Genomic DNA, 17379 nt, shown 5'->3' with positions numbered 1-17379 from the left:
GGCTCAGGAATCTGTGAGGAAGAAAGAATGGGAAGATTGTAAGAGCCAGAGGTTGTGGATGATCTTAAGAAAACATTCTCCAGACACAGTGGGGCAGATGCACATGTGAGCTCACAGAGACGGACCCTGTACAAGCTCAAGACGGACAAATGCAAGCACAGAGGAAGGGGGGGCACAAAGTCCCACCATGACCAGCCAAGAAGCTATCGACACATATTATTAGCTGGTGGGAGAGGGAAAACCAGTTGTCTTCACTGAAGTGACACTGGGTGTATCAACCACCCTCAGGGCAGGCTCATGCTCAGGAGCAGTTATTCAGTGCAAATCAGACCCTATGTTTTTAGTAGCTTTTTTAAGAGAGGGAAAGAACATGAAATTGGGCGGGAAGGGACAGGGGACCTAGGAGGAGTTTGGGAATGGAAAAGAATACGATAAAACATACTGTATACATTTCTCAATGAATGAACAAAATAAAAAAACTGACAATACAGTAATACAGTAGGGTTCTAATGCGAAAGCAGAAACTTTCTGAGTTATCATGAGGAAAAGGTAATCGAAATGGAAAGGGGGGCAAGAGGAGATGGTTCAGCCAATGAGAGGACTAGTCCGTCAGGCATTAGGGCCTAGGTTTGAATCCAGAGCACCCACACTTGGCTGCATGTCCCTGTAACCACAGTATTGGGGGGTGGAGACATACAGATGTCGGGCACTCACTGGCCATCAACCTCGCAAGTGGCTTCTGCTTGAATGAAAGGGGTAGACTGAGAGTCAAGAATGGAGTGCTGGGTGCGACTCTGCTACAATCTTGATTTTATTGTGTGACCACTTGGAGGTTAAAAGTGAAGATGTTTTCACCAAAGCTCTTTAAAATTGTCAGCTAGTGTATGCCTCTATCACCCATAAAGTATCTGGCCAAATAATTGCACATAAATTTGGTCAAGTCTTGGTACCTACCAGGCCAGAGGAAATGTAATTATAGACAAACACATGAAATGGCACCATCAGGATGCGCTCAGCAACATCCGGAATATAGAAAATGCTGTTACACACTCTACCTGCTTCCTTCGGTAAAGTAGCAGGAAGCATAAATTCGAAAGAAGGGAAGATAGACCAAAAATACTCTGGGGGTCTGAAAAAATGGCTCCGCAGTGAAGATGCACACACACACACGCACGCACACACACACGCATGCACAGAGAGAAAGAGAGAGAGAGAGAGAGAGAGAGAGAGAGAGAGAGAGAGAGAAAGAGAAAGAGAGAGACAATTAATTAAAAATAATTCAGAGTTGAGGATATGACTCATTAAGCAAAGCATTTGCTGTGTAAGCAAGAGAACCCGAGTTCAGATGCCCAGCGCCTGTGTCTATGACCTCAGTGCTCCTACGGTGAGTTTGAAGGTAGAGAATCTCCTGGAAGCTTGCAAGACAGCTGGCATGGTCTACTCATGGTGAACACAAGACATTGCCTCAAAGATAGAAGGCAAAGAGCACCCAAGGTTGTTCCTTGACCGCCACACATGGGTTGTGGCACAAATGTGGTGGAGCACACACACACACACACACACACACACACACACACACACACACACAATTTTTTTCTTTTATTGAAAATAGATTTTTTCCATACAATGTGTTCTGATTACAGTTTCCCTTCTATCAATTCCTCTGAGCTTCTCCCCACATCCCCTCCCATCTGGATCCACACACTTTTTGTCTCTTGTTAGAAAACAAACATCTAAAGAATAAAATAAATCAGATACAATGAAAACAGCAAACTGGAATAGGGCAAAACAAACAAACAGAGGAAAAAGAGCCAAAGAAAAAAAGATGCAGAGACACACACATGTGTACACACAGAGATCCCATAAAAAGCACAAAATTGGAAGTCATAATATATACTCAAAGGACCTGTGAGGTTAAAAAATAAAATAAAAAGGTAAGGCCCTGCCAAAACTTTAGGAGACAAAGAACTCTAAAGACACCACTGAGTTCTTTTGTTGACCCTTTACTGCTGGGCAAGGGGCCTACCCTCAAGGGTGGTTTGTATCCCCAGTGAGACTGTTGGGGAGAACTGTTTTTTTGTTGGCTCATGGTTATCAATTGGAGATAGTTTCCCGGTTAGGGGTAGGGGCTGTGTCTACTCCTGTCAGCACTTGGATTCTATCTGGCACAAAATGTGTACATGTCCCATAATCCAGAAACAACAGACTCCAAGCTTATACCCAATGAAACTCACTAAAACCACCATGTTCTCATAATGCTGTGTCCTTCTGGGGTGGTGGTGGTGGGCCTATGCCTCCATGCCATCTGTTTCTTGTTGCTGTGCTCTGGAGGATAAGGGCTGCCTCTATTTCAGTTGCTTTATGTGGAGACTGAAAAACCACATCTATGGCTATTTACATGAGACTGGAAGTTCTCATAGAATTTGACATCAGGTGAACATTAGTGAGACACATCAACTGACTCTATTCTTATAAAATGAGGGGGTGGGGAAACTTGGCGGCTAACACATAATGCTATGTGTGGATGATAGACCCAAGGGCAGAGTATTTATGGCTCATTCTTGATGCAGTTCCTGTCTCAAAAGTAAACTGAATTTTTCTCTGGCCTTCCAAATTGACATTATTCAGAATCACACAGGAATGAACAAAGTTGACATCTGTTTGATCTATTTACAGCGTTCCCACGGACCTGTATCCCTACCATGCCATCAATTCCTCCCTATTGGCTCTTTTTCATTGCCATTTAGATTTTAAGGCTCTTTCATAAAAGAAACTACAAACCTTCTCCCCCATATACATCCCTGCCTAGCTCCTCCCATATGGCTTTCTCTTCAGGTTTCTTAAGAGTTACCAACATCTGCTATGGTGGTTGGAATAACAATTGTCCCCAGAGACTTGGGCATCTGAACACTTGGTTCCCAGTTGATGGTGCTGTTTGGAGAGATTTAGGAGGTGTGGCCTTCCTGGAGGAAGGATGTCACCCGGGTCAGGTTTTACTATTACAATGTCAGTCTGTCTCTAGTTTGCTCTCTCCACTTCTTACTTGCAGCTGAGGATGGGAGGTCTCAGCTTCCAGCTCTGGCCACCATGCCTGCTGCTTGTGCCTCGCTTCCCTAAGATGGACTCTTTCCCTCTGGAACCAGCGTTCAAAATAAACTCTTTCTTCCATAAGTTGCCTGTAGTCATGGTGCTTTATCACAGCTACGGAAAAGTGACTAACCAGCTGCTAAGGCAATCTCTTTCTCATCTGCTCATCTTTCAGCCTCCTCACTCAAGGCAGCCTTTGCCTCCCCCCTCTGGGAACCTGGGTGCACAAGGCCACTGATAACATCTTCTTTAACCATTGTGTCTTGCCTGTCCATTGGAATGAACACTTCCTGCCGCATTCTTGCGTGGTTTCTACGGTAACCATTTCTCCTCTTTCCAAACCCACAGCACTGTGCTCAGTTCTCCCCTCCCTTCTGTCCACCATCCCAAGCTTCTCCTCTCTGCCACTGTTGTTGGTTGCTTTTGCTCTTTTGTGTGGGTGTACCATCCAGCTCCCAAATAAATCACACATGAAGGCTGGTCTTCATTGTAAATGCCTTAGCTTGGCTTGTTTCTAGCCAGCTTTTCTTCATTTAAATCATCCCATCTATCTTTTGCCTCCAGGCTTTTCCTTTTCTATTCCTGTCTGCCTTTCTTTGTTTCTTACTCTGTGGCCTGCTGCGTAGCTGGGTGGCTGGGTCCTGATGTCCTCCTCCTTCTCTGGCTCCTTTCTCTCCTCCCAGATCTCTCCTATTAATTCTCCCTGTCTGCCAGCCCTGCCTATTCTTTCTCCTGCCTTGCTATTGGCCATTCAGTTCTTTATTAGACCATCAAGTGTTTTAGACAGGCACAGTAACACAGCTCCACAGAGTTAAACAAATGCAACATAAACAAAAATAACACACCTTAAAATAATATTCCCCAACATGCCACACTGTCATTTCCTGATGTTTAGATTTGTGCACTTTGGAGAGATTGTGTGTCCATCTTCTCTTTCCATTCTTTAATGTTTCAGATGATCTACGTCTTCAGCTCCACATCTATTATTTAATACAGACGCTTCTCCTTTGCTACAATACCATCCTTCAAGATGACCGTGAATAGCACTACCTGGAAGGTGTAACTGACTTTTCTTCTGCATTGTTTTGCCCAGTTCTTCAAGACAGAAATCCAGACGGCTTCCTTGTCATCACTTGCCTGGATCTATTCCTCCTGCATCAATGCATCAATGCGGGGATGTCCCTCCATCAATGCAAACCTTGCTGCTATCCATACTGCTCCTGCTGTCGTACTTGAGATATTATGGCCTGAGCTGGGCTGACACAGGACTTCTCACTGTTTTCCATGAAATCTACTTTTCACACCATAGCCTATGTGAACTTTCTAAAACCCTGAGAAGTTTAAAGCCTCTGTGTAAAGTATCCCACCACTCCAGTGCTGGCAAGACAGAAGTTTGACATTTCGGAGTTGTGTAGAGGGTTGGCAGTCACCCGGTTCTGGTGCACAATTCTCTCCAATTCCTCCATGTGCAGTTCCCTCCCTTAAACTAAGTTTGGGCATATTCAATCACTCCCATTCATTCCCTGAACTGGGAATCATTTTCTTAAGACTACACAGGCTTCCTTTGTCTGACTTCCCTGTCATTCAGTTCTGAAGTCCTGCCCTGCAGGAAGGAAGCCTGTCCTGGCTGCACTGAGATACCGCTGTACATCTCCATGCACCCCATGATAGCACTGATCCCTCTCTACTGTCACTATTTGCTTATTTCATTGCCTCCAAGCAGATTATGAGTTGCTAAGAATAGGGATGAAATCTTATCATTCAGTCTTTAGCCTGACACATTTAATAAATCTTGAAATAATGACTAACACTGAATAACTGAGAGACTATCATAGAGTTCTCAACCACTTTTTCAGTATTGTTTTACTAGAGACCAAAATTTAATTAATTGAAAGTTTCCTTGAGGAGAAGTTAAATACTAAGGAATCAGATCATCTGGGATAGGGCTGGACTTCAGAAGGCCTTGGCCATTGTAATATCTGAGATGTCTCTGATGGACAACGTCAGAAGGTCTGTTGAGATTGCTTTTGGTTGTAAGAGATTGAACAAGAAGTTCAGGGTTCATCTGTTACAATAGTGCTACCTCCTTATCCACAGTTGCTTTCTGTAGTTTCAGTTGCACTCAATCAGAGTCTATAAAGATGAAATGGAAATCCCAGAAATACACAATCTGTAAGCTTTTTGTGGCACACCACTCTGTGTGGCATGATGAAATCTCACACCGGCTCCTTCCTCCAAGATATGGATTATTGCTGTATTCACAGTATCCACATTATTTATGTTCCTGCCTGTTAGCCACTTAGAATTATCTCTATCATGAGATTCACTTTTCTACACTACTCGGCTCGTATTAAACATGCTAAAATAAAGCAGCAGCCTAATGCTAGGTCACAATGCCTTTGTTATTTATCTTAATCTTATTGTGTAGGCATTGTATTAGTGCCCATCATCACAAGAAGGGTGGAGACCATAGTAAGACAGTCTGAGGAGGAAAGAGTAAAAGAAACAGAGGAAAGACCATGCCCCATAATTTTTGCCACAGCGTGTTGTGATGATTGTTCTGTTATTGATTTATTACTCTGTCTAGTATATGAACTAGACTTTATCAGAGATAAGTAATAGAAGAAACCACAGTACCTACAGATTTCACTATTACCCATGAGCTCAGACAGCACTAAGGGTCTTGAAGCATATTTGCCGAGGCTAAGGGGAGATGTCTGTGTTTGCAAATCTAGACGCTGGGCTGAGTCTAGTGTTTAAAGCTTCTCAGAATTTCTTCATGGTAGGTTTGATATAGGTAGCCATTATAGGAACAGTTTGTGGCCAAAGAGATTGAAGATTTATCAAAACAAGGTTTATTAAGATTTAGCCCCCCCCTTTACCTACCAGATGTTTTATGGGGGTGTATCTTCTTCAGTTTGTGCTGCTTTAGAGGAATACCATAAACTATCTTCTGTTTCTCTTGGTTCTGGAGGTTGGAAGGCTGATGGCAAGGAGTCTGTTGATCTGACTGCAGGAAGGAGGCCCTCTGTGATTTATAGATTGCTTTTGTATCATGTCTTCATATAGTAGAGGGAGGTGGTTTATGTTTCTTCCTCTTTATGTAAGCTCATCAATGCTATCATAAAGGACCCCATTTTCATCACCTATTCTAATGTCAACTGTCTTCTAAGAACTTGCTACCAAATGCTATCATGTTGGGGATTAGAGTTTCAATATAGGAGTTTTGAAGGGGGCACATTCAGTTCATGGCCACAGGCTTACTTTTAACTCTCAAGCCTAACCTGTAGATTCTGTTCTATTTCTTTTTTTCTTTTTGACACTGTACCAGAAGATAGTATCTTTCTTTTCACTCTTTTATAAATGGTCTGGTTGGTAATTTGTCTCTACAGCCTGAATTCTCAAGACTAAAATTGACAAATCTAATCATGATTTAGCCACTAATAAGTGTGTTGCTTTGAATTACTTTTCTTTGAAACCTTTCTTTAAAAAATAAATAATAAGCATCCTGGAAGTTTTAAATATTTTTCAAGAAATGTCATCATTTACTGTAAAGCTAAAGAAGTTGTACTTAGAACTAGATAATTTCAGACCCTAATTCTCATTCATTTATTACTTCAATATGTATTTATTGGTTCCAATATACCATTACATTATTTGTTCTAAATGCTGGGAATAATTGTGACAGAATTTCCTCCATATACTTTAGTTGAGGGAGGCCAATGACAAATGCAATACATAAGCAAATCTGTCACATTAGTGCATCATGAGTATAAAGTGGGGGGAAAAAGAAAGTGTATACGATGATTAAGGAGGGAGTTGAAGAGTCATCTATAGGCCTTGTACTAAATCTAAATTTCGGTAAGAACTTATGTAATTCTCTGAACTTTGGTTTCACTCGCTTCCCTCAGAATATATTATGTCATTAAAAGCATTATTAATCTTAAGCATTGAAGAAAAAAACTGAAAAACATACATCCTAGTTAGCTTCAACTGTCAACTTGATGTGGCCTAGAATCACATGGGAAGGGAGCTGCATGTGAGAAATTTCCCAGACCAGATTGGCCTGTGGCATATCTATAATGGATTGTCTTGATTGTTAATTGATGCAGGACAGCCCAGCCCACTGTGAGCAGCACCATTCCCTAGGCAGGTGGTCCTAGCTATTATGACTAGAGCTGTAATCAACTTGAACGTGCAGGTATTTCCCTTGTAGGATGTAGTTATTTAGGAATAACCCCAGGAGTGGTATAGCTGGATCTTAAGGAAGTTCTATTTCAGCTTTTTGAGACACCTCCATACTGATTCCACAGTGACTGTATCAGGGGTCCCTTTTGCCCACAGCCTCACTAGTGTGTGTTATCATTGGATGGATGATTTTGATCATTGCCATTCTGAGTGAGGTGAGAGAGAATCTCAAAGCAGTTTTTCTTTGCATTTCCCTAATGGTTAATGATGTTGAACACTTTTAAGTGTTTCCTAGCTATTAATATATCTCTTTCAAAGAATTCCAGATTCAGTTTCAAGACCATTTTTTGTGTACTAAAGTTACCAAGAAATTTGCATTCCACTTTCTTGTTTAGACAACAGACCGTCTTTTATTATGAGACACAGGCTAAGTAACATGCAGTGCATTTAGTGGCACACTCAGACAATCTAGCCTTCTAGAAAACTATGGATTTCTTCCTTGTCCTATACCTGTTCCAGTTTAAGTAAAATTTTTAAAAAAATAACCTTTCTGAAGGATAATATTGGTCTACTCCTGATGGGATAACTTTCTCTCTCTCTCTTTCTTTCTTTTAAACTTTTAGCTGCATTTATTTTATGCTGAATTTATTCCTATGCCGTAAGTTTTTGTTTCTTCAGTTCTTCTGGGATGTCTTTTTCTTCTGCACAACCTCCTCTTCTGGCTTTAGAACACTTTGTTCCTTTTCAGTGAGGATCATCTCCATGTGTCAGGGGAGCTCATGTACCAGTTAATCCAGGCAAGAGCTCTCTAAGTTCATCAGCACATCTAAGCTGCTTTGTTCACCTAGGCGTGTTCAATGACTGGAGAATCTGCATCTAAACCCTTCAGTTCAGCATCGCTCTCTGCATTTTCAAGCATGTGCAGCAAAAATTCAGCACTCTTTTTTAGGCCACTAACCTTGTGTCCAGCTCCATTGTTTGGCCTGGGCGCACCTATGGACTCCATCATTATACCTCTAGAAAGACACACATTGCTTCTTTAAAGTGGTGTCTTTCAGATATCTGGTGGCTTTTCGGATATGCATACCCTTGATGGTCTGGGCAGTTTCACGGGTGTTCTTAAAGTGAACCAGAAGATTTGAACCTCTTGATTTGCATAATTTTGTAGGGTTTTCTGGGTCAAGAGAGTAGCTAACCATCTTCACAGGTCACCTTAGGCCGCTTACAGGAAGAGTGGGATAATTTTCTTCGACCTTCTGTATTTTTAATAAGAAACAAATTCTTAATTATCCAAGAGAGTTTCCCACTGTTACTTGATTATTCGATCACTTCGTGATTGGCCTGGAGGTTCCATGACTGATCGTTTTGTTTTGTTAAAAGACCTGATGTCCTTGTGTTTGGGTCAGCACATTCTTTGGTGAGTAAGAAATCTGTTCTCAGAAATTCTCTCAGGGATTCCACAATAGACAAACATAGTCTTCAGTTACTAGTGGGGTTGTATTTTGGGTGTTTCCTAGGCTTCCCACTGCCTGGGCCTTCTGCAGCAACCCGCAATAATAACAGTTTGTGAGTCCACAACAAGTAAGTCATGGCCAGGCTTTACTTATGGTGGTGTGGTACTGCTGTATGATAGAGCTCACTCTGTTGCATCAATGGTAAAAGTTACAGCATTGATGGAACAGCTGAAGTCAGCCGGCCACGTAGTCAACACTTATTAGGGACTACATTGGTATATCCTCCTTGAAATTGCAGAGTATGATTGTCAGGGATACCCCTGACCCAGGGTATTCCAAGAAACTCCTACATCTTAACAAAGTCCTCCCTTCCCATATGGCTCATGCTCCTGTCATGATTCTTCTGTTATTTGGGCTTTCATTAAATTGTCCTGTGTAAATTTTTTCTTGCTTTATGGGTTTTATTTCTTTTGGCATAATCTAATTTTCTCACTCTTCTACATACACACACACACACACACACACACACACACACACACACTGAAATGTTTGGTGGCTGACTGAATGACTAATTTCTTGTAGTATCTATCCCTACTGATATGTATGAGGCCTTCTGATTAAACCAGAATATGAGCTAATAATATAACTCTGTCTATGGCCCACACCAAAGATGAAAATATCAATTATTTAGATTGAAACTTAAATACCTAAAAAATACATTAAAATCATTATCTACATCTTTGTTCTCTAGGCACTGCCGCATTCAAAGTCAAGGTGCAAAGCGGCACGTCTCTGCCCAATGGTTACTAGTTCACTATAAATAGTTGTAATGAGGTCACATGGAATAAAGTAATGGTGACTTAAATCATAGACTAACATCAAAAATGAGTTAGGTTGAGCAGGAACTTTGACACCTCTAGAAAACTTGAACTTTGTCATTGTTAAGACTGGTACTATCAAATGTACTATAATGCCTGCTTTGACCTCACATCTGACAAGTCTCTGTTTGGGGAAAATAACAATTATATATATATGTATATTTAAAATATCTAAAAATGTGGCTACAGTAAATCTTTGACAGATTATACACTTTGGAATAGTTGGTCTAAACAGGCCAAATTCAGTTTTCCATATTGTAAGGGTGATAATCCAATGATGGATTGTTAGACTAAACAACCCATTTAAATATCATGATACGCCGGGCGTTGGTGGCGCACGCCTTTAATCCCAGCACTTGGGAGGCAGAGCCAGGCGGATCTCTGTGAGTTCGAGGCCAGCCTGGGCTACCAAGTGAGTTCCAGGAAAGGCGCAAAGCTACACAGAGAAACCCTGTCTCGAAAAACCAAAAAAAAAAAAAAAAAAAAAAAAAAAAAAAAATATCATGATACTTGACCTAATTCTACAAAGTCATAAAACAATTAAAACACGTGGACGACCTTATTTTTTTCAATCTGATGAGTTGGCACTGGGAGACGATGCCCTCCCTTGGTCTTGTGGCTTTGCATCAAGGGTGGGGGTCAAGGGATCTGCCTTCAATTTCAGGCTGTTTCAAAACCAGAGCCAAGTGTTCCTTGTAATTATGTGTTCCTGTAATAGCTCAAACTCTGCTCCGTGTTCATGTTCCTGCTTTCCTAAGGTAAACGGGAAGAGTCCTGGCTTCTGTTGGTGCCGTTGTATCAAACAGTGAGAAGCCACAGGCCGTGAGAAGCCAGAATTGGCCTCTGTGGTAGAAGGAGTATTGACCACCATGAGAGAGAAGTTTCCTATGGATTTGCATGTTTTAAAATTGGAAGCAGATTCTATGAAGCATCCAAGAGGAGACTTACAAAGGAATGGGTCATCTGAGAAAAATCAAACCTTAAGGACCCCACTGAAGCCAACGAAGTGCATTGAATGAGGCTGTAGATCACATTCCAGCTCAAGGCCTCTGGGGAAGCATGTTACACGCACAGCACCAGACAAAGCTGAGGTAGTGGTGGGAAGCACAGGTGTGGCAAAGCCAAGTGAATTCACTGGGGAAACTACACCATCTCTGTATCTAACCACGGAGACAGGCAGGGCAGATTCAAAGCTCGGCCAAGCACCGAGGAGAGGGGGAAATGCTTTGTTGATTTCTTAAGTCAGAAATCTAATTTCGAGAAGAAGGTAGGTAAGTTATTTCACAATCCAGAGAAAGGTCACAGTTTTCTGGCACAGTCTTGCTAAAGTATCTCATGTTATGTCTTCATTTTCGTCAGGTTCCTTTTCCTTACAATCCATGTAATTGTTCTATTTCATATAGAACTAGGTTTACTATTGGCTCGTTTTTCAATTAGCATTCATTTTATAATAATTAAAATAGACATTTTAAGGACTTATGCAGTAATCTATTATATAGGTCAGGGCAGTATCTTATCCTTTGTGAGTCCATATCACAGTGTCTTTTCATAAGTACTTCATCGTGACAGAAAGACTCACCATTGTGCTGTGAATCCTTCATCCCACCGGTCTACTCATTCCTGAAGGAGGCACCTCCAGTTGGTAAGGTCGTCCATCATCACTCACATGATTCTTGATTACTCTTAGCAGAATAATGAAGTCATTTGATAGTCTTGTAAATCATGTATGTGTCTTTTAGATACCAGAATAATATGGATTTTAGTGATACCTTAAGAACAGTGAGAGATGCCATTCCCAGAAGCAGAGTGAGCAACAGTATTATTCTTTGAGAACACAGACCATCCTGGACAGAGCAACCAGAGCCTTGGACATTTATGGAAAACATATGTTTTCTGTGTCTTTGAATTTAGTATTCAACAGCAACTACAACAAACACATTGTCTGTGTTTAGGTGGATCCAGTCCAAACAGTCATAACTAAAGCTCCTCTGTGAAACTAAGTTCTTTAATATTAAGAGAAGGCACTTGAAAGAGAAAATGATTATTCATATGTAGATTGTTTCACATTGACCCATACTTTAAGCTGTATCATCAGAAATGCATTGTCTCTACTGAATTTTTATACAACTGAAACAATACATGCCCCTTATGAATCTGGTTCCATTCTCTAGTTTTTCTTTGGGTCTTGTTTCTTTGTATGACTAATAAGTTTCTCTAGATACTAGAAGTTGTTTAGGAAAAACTATAGATTTTCTGCTGTCACTCACTATATTCCCCCAAGAGTAGTGTCTTAGTTAGATTTCTCTATATGATAAAACATTATGATTCAAAGCAACCTGGGGAGGAAAGGGTTTATTTCGTCTTACAACTTTTAGGGTTACACTCTAACACTAAAGGACACCAGGGCAGCAACTCAAGGCAGGAACCTGGAGGTAGGAACTGAAGCAGAGACAATGGGGGACTAGAGTCCACTGGCTTGCTCAGCCTGCTTTCTTATACAGCTCAGGCCCACCTGCTCAGGGGTGGCACCACCTCCCTTGGGTTGGACCCTCCCACATTAATCATTAATCAAGAAAATTAGCCAACAGATTACCAGTAGGCCAAACTTATGAAGATAACTTCTCAACTAAGGGGCCCTCTTCCCAGATGACTCTAGCCTATTTCACATTGACCAAACTAGGACAAGGAAGAAGCAAATAAAACGACCAAATTGACTAAATGAAGAAAGTTCCAGTCTTCTTTTCTTTCAGTACACATATCAGCACCCTTCTACAAACAGGTTTGCTAGCAAAAAAGGTTCATGAAAAGTGAACCTCTAGATCCTACCTCCAGGACTTAGGCTTGTTCGCCCCACTATTAGAAATGTGACTGCCAGCGAAGACCCTCTGTAAGGTATTCCTGAGGGAATTGCTTCACCCCAAGTCATACAGGGACACAAAGACTTAGACCCCTTGCCTAATCAAGGGTAAAAGCTCCAGGGCCACTGCTGCTTTAGAGTTCCCTCTAAATTGGTTGCAGCGCTTGCTGCAAGCTGAGGCACAGCCCATGTATCTGTTTTCTTCCATTTGCAGGTACTAACCTAGAAAGCAGTCTCCACGTGTCTCCCAAAGAATAGGGCAGAAGGGTTGTATGAAAATGCCTTGCGTGTGTGTAACTTGCCGGTGGCCATGTCAGAGGTGCAGCAGGTGGAAATGAAGTCCAAGGTGTCAACCCACCAGGAGGCAACTCCCTGGTGGGTGAACCTCAGATAGGCAAGACCCCAGACCACAGACTCCAGAATGTCATTGCTTCTGCTGTGCCTTTACATGTTTGCTGCTGCCATCTTTCTGTGGTATCTGGCATAGTGTGAATGGGTGTTGGGAGATCTCCACTGCCTGTGATGTAGTGTGTTTATATCATGGAAACATCCCCTTCTACTGGGCATTTTTACCTGTGAATTATTATGAAGATAATTCCTTCCTAAGCTGTACTGTCTAATTGATAATAATAATGTTAGTTTAAATAGAGTTTTGTGATATAAAATAATGAAGTGTCACACAGCTAGAACACATACATTTCTATTGAGGAACCATATAGATGGTGGCTTAGGTTAATGATTAAGAAAAACATTTGAGTCCCAATGGCCCTGCTAGCTTCAATACTTTTAATCTTAATGTTGGAGATGTGTTTATAGTTTTGGAATGCATCATAGCTAAAACAAAGCTTTAAAAATACTTAAAGTTAGACTAAGATGTTTTTTGTTAAATAGTTTTAAGGTAAAAAAAAAAAAACCAAGAAGACAATCTAAAGTTTTAGAAAGGCACATAGTTGAGTGAGGAACTCATCAAGGTAGGAAACAAGAACAGAGCAACCTAATTATTATTAGATGATGTACTTTCCTTGCTAGGATTGGTTGATGATCAAAGGTGATTATTAATTATTTGTACTCATTTTGCCCTCAATCTCCTGATATAAGAAACTATTGATGAGTGGGTATGTACGCTAGAGATTTAAAGTAGAGCTGACTGATGTTTTTTCATACATAAAAGTTTAGATTTGTGATTCCTTTAAGATTCCTTATAAGATTACCTTTTGCCGGGCGGTGGTGGCGCACGCCTTTAGTCCCAGCACTCGGGAGGCAGAGCCAGGTGGATCTCTGTGAGTTCAAGGCCAGCCTGGGCTACAAAGCGAGTCCCAGGAAAGGCGCAAAGCTACACAGAGAAACCCTGTCTCGAAAAACAAAAACAAAAAAACAAAAAAAAATTAGTATTCTTTAGCCGGGCGTGGTGGCGCACGCCTTTAATCCCAGCACTTGGGAGGCAGAGGCAGGCGGATCTTTGTGAGTTCGAGACCAGCCTGGGCTACCAAGTGAGCTCCAGGAAAGGCGCAAAGCTACACAGAGAAACCCTGTCTCGAAAAAACCAAAAAAAAAAAAAAAAGATTACCTTTTTTTTTTTTTTTTTTTTTTTTTTTTTTGGTCTTTCGAGATTACCTTTTAAGATAAGTAATAAAGTAATTGGCCCTTTCTTTGTGACCACAAAATGCAGCCTGCCAGTAAAAGAAGAACCTGCTTGCCTAGACCATTAATCTATAACCAGTTGCTTGAGTATGAATGTACATGGGTTTTTGGGATTATTTGTTTTTCACCTGTAATACATAAAATGTTTAATTGTGTAAGGGATATGGAAAACATGCTGTTTTTTACTTGAATTCATTGTAATCATTCACTTGAAAAATAGAATGTAATTACATTGTAATTTTTATATTGCCTGAAAGATTTTGCTGGGGTATATAAGCTATAAGTGAAAGAATAAAGATAGAGATAGCAGAAAGGAAAAGGAAAACATCAAGAATGAAAGAATTAGAAGAATTAGAAGGAAAATAACAAGAGAGACAGAAGGGACATTTTTTAATAGAGATAAGAAAAGAGAATATAGAATTCAGAATGGAGACTATAGAAGAATAAAGGAAAAAACTATCAAGAGTGTGTGTGTCTTTTTCCCTAACCCCCTCAGAAAAAAAGTCTCAGTATGCCAACTCTGTGGATTTCCCTTTGATCCCTGTGCTGCTGGAGGCTGCCCGCCCCCGCCCCCCATGCAGCCATAGTATGAACTCATGGAGAGAAAATAAAGCAGAAATGATTTTCAACAAGAAAATAGCTGACATACTTCCCCCAAAAGACTAAATGCTACATATTCAAGAAATGTACAGGGAATTAAATTAGAATGTCAAATGGATGTCTGCACTCTCACACTGATTCCTGCCTTTTCCCCAAACAGCCAAGAAATGAAGTCAGCCTATATATCCCTCACATGATGTATGAGTGAAGACAATGTGGTGTATAATCTCAAAAAGGATGGTTGTCTTAGTTACTGTTCTGTTGCTGTGAAGAGGCACAGTGACCAAGGCAACTTATAGAAGAAAGAGTTTATTGGAGCTTACAGTTCTAGAGGGTTAGAGTCCCTGACCATTATGTCAGGTACCATGGCAGTTGGCAGGCATGGTGCTGGAGCAGTAGCTGAGAGCTTACATTTTTATCCACAAGTAGGATCCAGAGAAAAAGATAACTGTGGATGACATGTGCTTTTGAAACCTTAAAGCCTACCCCACCTCCAGTAACACACCTCTTCTAACAACATCATACCTCTTAATCCTTCCCAAACAGTTCTACCAACTGGGGACCAAGTGTTCAAAAATATAAATCTATGGGGGCCATTGTCATTCAAATCACCACAGTAGTGTTCATCCATTTAAAAAAATGAAATGTCATCATGTGTAATATGTATTGAACTAGAGGACATTGTTTTAAGTGAAATGTACCAGGCACATAAAGACAAATTCCATGTGATCTCACTCAGATGTAGTCTCTCAAAAGTCTGACCTCATAGAAGTTGAAAATGGAGCGGTGGTTACCAGAGGCTGCTGAGAGAAGAAGAGATGAAGAGGGCTGGTCAGCAGCACTGCACTTAGACAGGAGGAAGAACGTGTGTTCTGCTGCCCAGTAGGATGACTATAGATCCCAGCATCCTAATTTGTAGATCATGATGAAAAATTAGGGAACGCAAAAGGCTTCTGAACACAAAAATGAGCAGAATAATTAATTTAAAATCAAAATGAAGTGCATCTGTGGTATTTCTGGCAGTCTTTCTCTGTGTTGCGTCAGGAAAATTCACTGACATCTTGAGTGAATACCCAACAGCCACACTCTGCACCACAGGTCAACACATGCTTCCCAAAACACAGCAGCTCAGAGTCAAGACTTGTACACTGTGAACTGGGGTGTTACCCTGAGTACTCTTTCTGCTTTGTCTAGTTACATGTCATGAGACTAGAAACAGTACCACAAGAGGGAAAAGGGCGATTGTAGGGAGCGGGGAGAGGGAGGAATAGAGAATATGTGAGATGCAAAATGAGAGAAAGGTCCAAAGGGGTCGGTCGAGGAATGAGGAGGAGGGAACGAGCAACAAAAACAAATTGTGTTTGGAAATATCATAATGAAAACTAATACTCTGTATACTGAGTTAAAACAAAAGTCATAATAATCGTTATGTGAATTACTGTTAGAGGTGCTGACTTGAGTTTCATAGAAAATGGCTAACTGGTTTGGGCTTGGGAGTTGGATAGAATTTCCAGTGATTTATGGCATGGCCCTATATATACGTCTACCATTTTTTCACGCTGTATTTATGCAATGTTGTCTCAGCTTTGACAATCATAAAATCAAACTATCAGTCAGCTTGGAAAACTGTTTGTTGTGTGAACTTTTCCTGGGGAGATGTGAGCAATTGTTTACTCAGCTCAGACACCAACAACAGATCAAAGTAACAATTCCATTCAAGTCTATTTGGTGAACCAATGAGTTCACTGAACTTCCTTATAGCAGCATGGGCACAGGGTTATTAGTGGAGTATGGGAGACCCTAAAACAGCTCCAGCAGTGAAAAATCTCATCTCAATGAGGATGACAGCTCCCCCACCCCGAGGCACAGAAAAAGTATCTGATTCTGTTATATATTACAGCACCTACCAATTACATGCAGCTCAGGCAAAATTATATCCAGCAAAAATGAAGTAGCATTGAGTGAGTTGAAAGAAAATAACTGGAAATTTCAAGTTCTATTTGGAGTGAAAATATCCTTCAAAATGAAAATTGCACAAAGATATTTAATTTCCATTTGTGATAACAAATGGGAGAATCTCTCACCCTCAGACCTACAGGAAAAAGCAGAAGTTCTTCAGCAAAGGCATTGAACCCAAGTATAAACATGGAAATGCAGCAAAAAATGGAAAGGGTAAAACATGCAAGCAAAGAAAGCTTAATAATGATAATATAAACAACACTAATGATTATAGTATAATCCAAATATATATTAGATAAAAATATGAGATAATAGAGGCAAAGATAAGGAGCAAATTGCTGTATATTGCTCTATGAACCTAGTGTTATCTGGGAAAGTACAAAACATCAAGTTTTACTAAGTCAGAGAGCTGAATTTTAATTTTGTGACCACCTAAAAATATTAGATATAAAGCCAGGAATGATTCTCAGTAGTAGAATATCTGCCTGGCATGTGAAGGGTCCTAGGTTTGATCTCCAGCATAATACATAAAAATTAAACCGATGCATGATGTGTGTGTGTGTGTGTGTGTGTGTGTGTGTGTGTGTGTGTGTGTGTCATGCCTGGCTACTAATTTCCATTATATTGCCACTTTAGTTTTGTTAACAGAGCAGAGCAAACTTAGAATCTGTTAGCACAACTCTTATGCCTGTTATTATAATTAAAACTCACTTTA

The 17379-nt window shown here is 40.6% G+C and overlaps 1 pseudogene; it reads right to left on the bottom strand.

The window, feature by feature from the left end:
• Positions 1-7921: 7921 nt before the first annotated feature.
• Positions 7922-8474, bottom strand: LOC114691860 (annotated as a pseudogene).
• Between the last annotated feature and the right edge of the window lie 8905 nt (positions 8475-17379).

The sequence above is a fragment of the Peromyscus leucopus genome, chromosome 10, assembly GCF_004664715.2.
Source record: "Peromyscus leucopus breed LL Stock chromosome 10, UCI_PerLeu_2.1, whole genome shotgun sequence".
In the NCBI taxonomy this organism is placed as follows: Eukaryota; Metazoa; Chordata; class Mammalia; order Rodentia; family Cricetidae; genus Peromyscus; species Peromyscus leucopus.
Note: the sequence above shows the minus strand (reverse complement) of the source record. Positions and strands in the feature narration are given on the sequence as shown.